Source organism: Nanorana parkeri, unplaced genomic scaffold, assembly GCF_000935625.1.
Source record: "Nanorana parkeri isolate BGI_ZX_2015 unplaced genomic scaffold, ASM93562v1 scaffold671, whole genome shotgun sequence".
NCBI lineage: Eukaryota > Metazoa > Chordata > Amphibia > Anura > Dicroglossidae > Nanorana > Nanorana parkeri.
In genome coordinates, this window is record NW_017306939.1 from 213,770 (window position 1) to 221,809 (window position 8,040).

Genomic DNA, 8,040 nt, shown 5'->3' on the forward strand with positions numbered 1-8,040 from the left:
TGAATATTCAACATTTTATTTATAAGGCAAATAAGATCTTATTTATATTGAAAAAACTCTCATAACAACCTTTCCCTTTACTATAACACAAATATCATGTGTTGTCCCCTCACCTCTTTCCCTTTACTTGCCTAAAAAGAAAACCAATATTAGCATAACATAAAACAAAAAGACATAAAACAAAAAACAAGAATAAATAATTAGGCATAACACAAAAATATAAACAAAACGTATGATCATTTACTTGACTCCCTCTACTTTTAAAATGTCCGCATCTCCTATGCCTTGCCATATTCAGTCTTTCATTGTCATAGTATCCATACATACATAATCACCTAAACTTTCTTTTACACAGTTCATGATTATCCACCAAACTTTCACTTCACTATTTTCTATCTTGGACAACCCCCTATACATCATCATTTCCAATGTTAATTCATCCACTCACTAACTTCCCTATTTATTTCCTGCCTTGCAAATGAACTCTCCTAAAATATATGGGCTACATTCTCCACCCTTCTACACTCTGCCTTCGGACAGACCTTATTATTAACTAACCTTAGGCTGGTCATAGACTATGGGGTTCATTTATAAAATCTCATTTACATGGATCCCCTTTACACTGCACTAGCCCCCCTAGATGGCAGTAACGAGTAAAGGAAATTCCTATTTTCATCAGCACCATCTATACTTGTCAACGCCATCTAGGGGCACTAGTGTGAATTGCATCCACTCGCCGTAAATTAACTTTTATAAGTGAATACTTCTAAAAGCTGAGAGTCCTTACTGGGCTTATCATGTAAGTAGTACAGTTTTGATGAATGAAAAAAAACTCTTGATTCCCCCATTTACCCTGCTCTATTGTATTCTGACTGCAGCAGGTGTGCTACTGTCAGAATACCCAAAAATTGATTAGCTGCAGTCACTGTTTGACTAAGATTTTTCAGACTGGCTCCTTCGACAGGAGATGATGGAAAAATCGACTTTTCTACAAGGGAGGGTCCCAACCGGGCCACACATTGGCTGAATTTCGACCAATGTCCAGTTGGCCGGCTTTACAATGCAATACCCTGGCTGAGGTTTCACGCCTCTTCCCCAATGCCTTCTCACACTGTGCTTCATTCAGTCCTCCAATCATTTCAGTTGATTTTCTCTGTTCTAAAACATTCATCACCTTCTTCTCACACCACATTTGTCTAAGCCAGGGCTGGGCAACTCTGGCCCTCCATCTGTTGTGGAACTATAAGTCCTATGAGGCATTGCAAGCCTGACAGTTACAGGCATGACTCCCAGAGGTAGAGACATGTTGGGGTTTGTAGGTCAAGCCCAGCTGGAGGGCTGGAATTGCCGACCCCTGGGCTTGACACTTTATACTCTATATGGCCAAAGTTTGTGGACCGCTGACCATCATATATATAAGAACTAGCTGGACATACGATTCCAAAGCCATGGGCGTTAATATGGATTTGATCTTTCCTCTTCTGACTTTCCACAAGATCTTGGAGTGTGTCTGTGGGAACTGACATTGAGGCCACGTTAACACCATCTCCAGTGCATTCCAGCACATTTCGCTGCTGGAATGCATTGGATCACATACTGTTTGGCTCCCTGCGTTCTGGGGCGGGTGGGGGCGTGGCGGTGCATTCAAGTCAATGGCACCGCAGCCACAGCCCCTGCCCGCAGTGCGATCACCCGCACCAGAACGCATGGCACAGCAATGCCCCTGTTCCTGTCCAGTGCAATCACAAAAATAGTACAAGCCACCCAGTGAAAAGAGTGTTATAATTTTGGGGATTACCAGCTAATAAAACAGAAAACTAAATTCCTCCAGCACCATACACAAACCACTCATGTCTATTGGTATATGCTTAAACACAAAAAAATCTGAAATAAAATTCCTCCATACTCAACATAAATGTGAAGGCACTGCCCTTGCCAAACCTCCTTTATTACCATATGGCAGCACATAAGGCCAATTTGGGTCTTTGAGCTCCCAAATGAGATTACAATCCTGCAAACAGAAGTTATTACATGGATACATTGAAAGTGGTTTAGACGCAGCCGGGGGACCTTAAGTGGAGTCAATGCTCCTCTCATTTGAACAGGAGACTCTCAGCCTCATCACAATATAAGAAAGAAGACCTTGAAAAAAAAAAAAAAACTTTCACATTTTGTTAGACAATTTTTCACTGGCCTTTGCTGTCCATCCTGATCTCAGGAGCTCCTACTTTCCGACCCACAACATGTCTAGTTGAGTTCTGTTTGCTTTTACTTTCCTTTGGGCCATTTGCAATAATTCATAACATTCTGGAGAATGCCCAACCTGTCCGGAACTTGCCGAGGATTATACAGACAAATTCATGACTTGCTGGGGGCTTAAGGAAACCTCAATTTTTCTCTTAAGAGTGTCCTGGCTTTGGTCCAGCTCCACAGCTCTAATTGGGCCTCCCTCCTCTATTCTGCCTCCTCACACTCCACCACCGTAGTAGAGGATCCTTCGCCCAATTTGGCATCATTGGGTTCAGGGCCTGGCCGAATTTCCAGTTGTTCTCCAGATTTTGCCAAAAAGCCAACCTTCACCACTGCCTTTTTGGCTTCTGTAGTACTACCACCCTGCTTGATGTCCTTTGATACATTCACGTAAGAAACCTTCTGCAGTCTTGTTCCCTGGTGTGAAGCAGCTTCTGCAGTCCTGCCTGATCTCACACTATTCTTTTGTATGCCTGAAGGCAAAACAATGACAGCAAAAAAGAGACTGCCCAGGGTACTTCTATTGTTTTCAATGAAAAATGCCTGGGGAGGGTGGGGTATTCCATCCTGGCCAGACTTGAATTGCACCCAAAACTTCTGCTGGCCATTAAAAGTAAAAAAACGCAATAACAAAAACAATCATTCATCCTCAAACTAAGGAGGATCATTGGAGCATTAAAAAGGGGAACCTGGCGTATTTAATCATTTTACTAGATACAAAGTTAAAAAAATATTCCTCTATTAAGGTCTAAAAGAATAAAAACCTTTTATAAATTGACAATATTGTCACTGATCTTGTAAATTAGCGAGAAGATATAGTGTGGACGGCGTACACAATAGTTTACCAACAAGGGTATTCCAATGCCAATTCCATACACTGGTCAAAATGAGAGAAGTATATGGCCCATTTCAAACCCCTCCATTGACAATAAGCAATGTCTCAATCAGCTGCAGTCATTGTTTGGGCAATATCTCATCTCCCGTAAAAGAACCCAGGGCATTCCTTAACCCACAATCAAAATATCTAGGTTTCATGCCCCACTATTTCCTGCCCCCCTTCTTTGAAGACCCTGTCCTCCTTTGCTCCTTTGTTGTTTTTACACTTGTTTGCATACATATCTTTTGGTACAATCACATGTCTTCAGTTATGCTTTTGTGCACATGTTATAAGGCAAAGGTAGCTCTCTTAGGTTCAGAATAACTTGCCATATTATGCTGGGTGCATATGAGTGTATGCATAAAGTCACTCGCACTCCAGTAGAATTTCAAGTCAAAAATGGTTTATTGACTCGATTGCTATCACATCATGTGATAGCAATCGAGTCAATAAACCGTTTTTGACTTGAAATTCTTATCTTGGGATGCAGAGGCATCTGCAGTCACTTTGGCACCCACCTAGCTCAAAGGGTATTATTCGGTCAGGAGTGTGATGGGTACATTGGATTTTGGGTGCATATGAGGACCCCTCCAGTGCTGAACCCTCCTGGTAGCGTAGCAGCCAACAGCAGAGGGTACACCCTTAGGAAACTCCCCCAAGCCCAGTGAGACTGGTACCAGGGATACCTTTTTGGCATTGACACTTGGCCCTCACCCAAAAGCAGAGAAACTCCCTTTTCCCACACAGCAGTGTAATTTTCCCACTTGGCAACAAGTCCACATGGTGACTTATATTGTATTGCATAAAATGTTCCTGAATCATCCCCTGCCCGGTGAAATAAAACAGAATTCTTGAGTTTTATGACCTCTTTGTAAGTCGATGTGATCACATTTCCAGCAGTGCCATTCTATCTGCTTGCTGTCACTGGAAAGGTAAGGTGCAGACAGGCACATTAACCCTCAGATCTTAGAATCCAGACAATCCAATAGAATCCCAACCTTCCTCGAGAGCCCGCTGCATAATAAATGAGTTCTTTTTATACCTTTTAATTATCTCTTGTGACAAAGGATTTCAATTCTCCCTCCTGTTTTCTTGTTTCCAGAGCAAGGCTGACTTTTACAGTAGTGTCTTTTGTTGCTTTTTGGAGGGAATTAGCCTGACCATTGCTACAGCTAAGGAATGACTCAGCCCAGATGTTGCTGAGCTATGGTACTCAGGACAGTACATAATTGTGTATGATGGGACAAGAAATGCCATGACTTGAGTAATGAATAGTAATATTGGATCCAACTTGCCAATAGAGCAGGTAGTCACAAATGAATTCAGAGTTTGTATTTGTATACGTAAAACTCATACATATGATATATAAATATGAAATATTGTTTTAGTCCAATAAAAACGGTATCATTGCATACTGCAATACTCCATTTTTTTTTTTTGCATCTTGTCTACTGGACTAATACGGCTTACCCATTTATATATGTATATATTAAGATTAGAACAAAGCATCTGTAATGTGATGAATAAACTAATTTACATAACACCTACAGTTTGCACAAGTATATACGACAGTTATATGACACGTGCTCCATATCAATAACTTCAAAGAGACAGCTAACACAATTGCATCTCTCCATATCAATAGATAACATTCATTAGTTACTCCCCTTCCCCAAGAAATCACCAGATCATAAAATAAGAAGAGTTTATTGAATAAAACTCCTATAGTTTAGGAAGTTTTTGACACAAAAACAACACAGTAACTTTGGCATTACACAATCTTTGTACCAGTTGTACAAAACTAAAAAAACATCTCAGCAAAAGAGTTTTATTACAAAAATGGGTCATTTCTAAGTTTATTTTTTAAGAATAAAAAAGTCCTCATATATAGAAATAAATATATTTGTTCAGGTTTTCTGTAAGGCAAGGTCCCATAAAACGGAACCAATAAATAAAAAATAAAGTCTGATTACAAAGTGTGGTCAGTTCACCAGGGCCTCCATACAGACTCCATGCTATCAGGTCCACTGCTGCCACCTAGAGGGCTCACTGTTCGGGGCATGTGTGGCATCTTGTGAGGAAAGGTGGTGAGTCCTTGGACCGGGGATTGTGACTGTGGTGCTCCACTGGAGGTGATATTTCCATTGGCATAGAGGGGAATAACTGGTCCTGGGCTGGAGGCATAGGCAGGGTTGGGGATTAGAAAGGCATATTGGCCATCAGTTGCTGGCAACAGCTGGAAGCCTCCCTGGAACACTTTGGGAGACAAAGACTCGGCTGAGGTCATCTTGCAAGGCATTGGCACTGGAGCAGTGGCCACTGGTGCTGAGGGCAACTGGACATGCAGAGGCTGACTGGAAGCAGACTGCTGATAATTCATAGCCACGATCTGGCCTAGGCAACCAGAGAGATGACCAAGTAGCCGGGTCCTGACTTCAGTGTTGACCCCTTCGCAGGTGGAGAGGAATCGGGTCACTTCGTTCATGCACTCATTGAATCCTGCTCTGTATTTGCCGAGCACTGAGGGATCAGCTGTTAGTGCAGCTACAGGAGAAATAAAGAACATTACATTAGGAGCTGTGACCAAGCAACGTGATTATGAACGATCTCACTAAAGTACTAGCATTGATCACTCAACACTTGCTTCAAACAAAAGCTGCTGAATCAATTCAATTCTACATAATCTAGAATAGGCAAATCATGACTCTATTAAACTCTGAACATAAAAACATAAATTCACAATAAAATATTTAGTGCTGTGAGCTTCTGCTATCGAACAACTGCAAGTTCCAGCATGCCTGCCCTGTGATAGACAATACCTGACTGAATTTAAGAGCAAATCAGCTTCAGAGACCCTGCCAGCCCCTACATCATCCATCAATAGCAATCATTGTGAGAATATAAAGAGCCTCAGATATGTACCTGTAACGGTTTCTCAAGGCTTCACTACAATGAAAGCTCGAAAAAACACATCAACACTATGAAGTGAATTTTTTTACTTAAAAATATTCCCAGCGCTGTAACCTGGCCATAATTGGATACATTGGTGTTGACGAAACATTTAAAAGAAATAAATATGATGTTTTATTGCCTTGTCTTGGATGAGTAAACAACACCAGCCAATGGCTGCTCTAGAGATGGCATTCAGTCTGGCTGATGTATGGAAACATATGTTTGTTTATAAACAAACAAAATACAACGTAACAAAGAATAACTGTCATAAAAGAGAAGAATAATATCAATATAAACTGATCAACAGTTATCTGCATGCCTGGGAAAAGAAAGAAAGAAAGGAGGGAAAGGAAAAATGGAAGAAAGAAAGGAGAGAAAGAAAGAAAGGAGGGAGGAAGGAAAGAGGGAGGGAAAGGAAAGAGGAAGGGAAGGAGGGAGGAAGGAAAGAGGGAGGGAAAGGAAAGGGAGAAAGAAAGGAAGGAAGGAGGGAGGAAGGAATGAAGGAAAGAGAAATAAAAATTTAAAAAAAAAAAGACTATCTTTCTTTACTGTGCATTTTCCCGACACGTATGGAAGCTGCAGCTGCTCAGTTATCAGCAGACGATGTTGTTGTCTATAGCAACGAATGAGATGATTGATGTGACCTCTGCGGGGTGAGGGGTGCTACAAGTCACGTCTCCGGTTTTTCAGAAATCCGTGCCACTATTTGAAATATCTTCCGTGCTACTAATAAGAATGTTCCTGGCTCCATTTCATATACAGATCGTGTGATTTGTGTCTTGTGACAGTCAAATGTGATCTATAAATCGTGGCAGGATCTCTGCCCAGACAGGGCTGTCGGTCATCGTTCTGCATCACAGAATTTTGGCTGGTTGAAGCAGCTCCCCCTGGCTGACTGTGAATCGTGCAGACAGCTTGATATGTGTGCAGCCGACTCCCCCCCCCAAATTACAAATATAGGAACCAGCCTGCACCTGGGACGACCTGCTGGGAGGGAATATACCAGCCAAACAGACACACTTTCCCAAATACGCCATTTACATCTCATTAGCACGCTGACACCTTCTGAGCCATCGCTAACATTTTCATATTCTTAATTACCCCAGCACCTTTCTTTCTGGAGATGATAGGTGTGATAATTAAGGGAGGGGGGGGGGGTAATGTGTGAGGAGTGCGGAACAAACGTAGTCTGGTTTCTGTTGCCTATAGCAACTGATGCTATTCCTTTTTTCCTGAACTCTGATTGGCCGTTGCAAGGATATGCAGTTTTTCCTAGAACAAATAGAGTGGTCTACTTGCGCGCTACGCTAATGCAAGTGTGTCACGCCATGCGCGTTAACGTGCGTTCAATGAAGGCTTCTGGCGCACCAAATGTCCCAAAATGTTTGCACGATGGCGTGTTGTCGCGTTTCACATCTGGCGCACTATTTAAAATAAATTGCATTGCAACGTATCATCGCCTGCTTGTTGCGTTATATGTGCGTTCCTGCAACGCATAGATGTAAATCAGCGCTTATACATATTTATATTTCAGCTGTGGGACCAAAAGTCCCAGCAGTGATCACACTTGATGTGTGACATATGGCGGCCTGGTACAATTTTATCTCACTGTTGTTACCATGTAAAGCAAAAAGAACAAAAAAACGGCATATATGTTCCAATTAAGGGGGGGGAAAATCATCAGAATCGTACATTTCCTTCTCAGTTTTTATAGGAACTACAAGTCCCAGCTTGCCCTAGGCGCTGGCATGCATCGACTTGTAGTTCCCCCATCATCTGGCATCGAGCCCTGTAAACTAAGCACACGGGGATTGCGTTCACAGTACACCGCGGTGTTCGCTCGCTGACTGTCTGCCTGTGTGACTCCTCGGAGATTAGAGTGGCGTGGGCATGTGAAGCACGCAGTGTGCGCACAGCTCGGGGAGCCGATCGCACAGGCGGCCGACAGACACGCGAAGAGG

At 42.3% G+C, this 8,040-nt stretch overlaps 1 long non-coding RNA gene and 1 pseudogene across 1 annotated transcript in view; both read right to left on the bottom strand.

Annotated features, from left to right (window-relative positions):
* Positions 1 to 4,833: 4,833 nt before the first annotated feature.
* Positions 4,834 to 8,040, bottom strand: part of LOC108792690 — a 9,036-nt gene continuing 5,829 nt past the window's right edge. The window contains exon 3 of the long non-coding RNA XR_001941581.1: positions 4,834 to 4,977. This is a non-coding gene — a long non-coding RNA (uncharacterized LOC108792690). The remainder of the gene's footprint in view (positions 4,978 to 8,040) is intronic.
* LOC108792689 lies at positions 5,040 to 5,842 on the bottom strand (annotated as a pseudogene).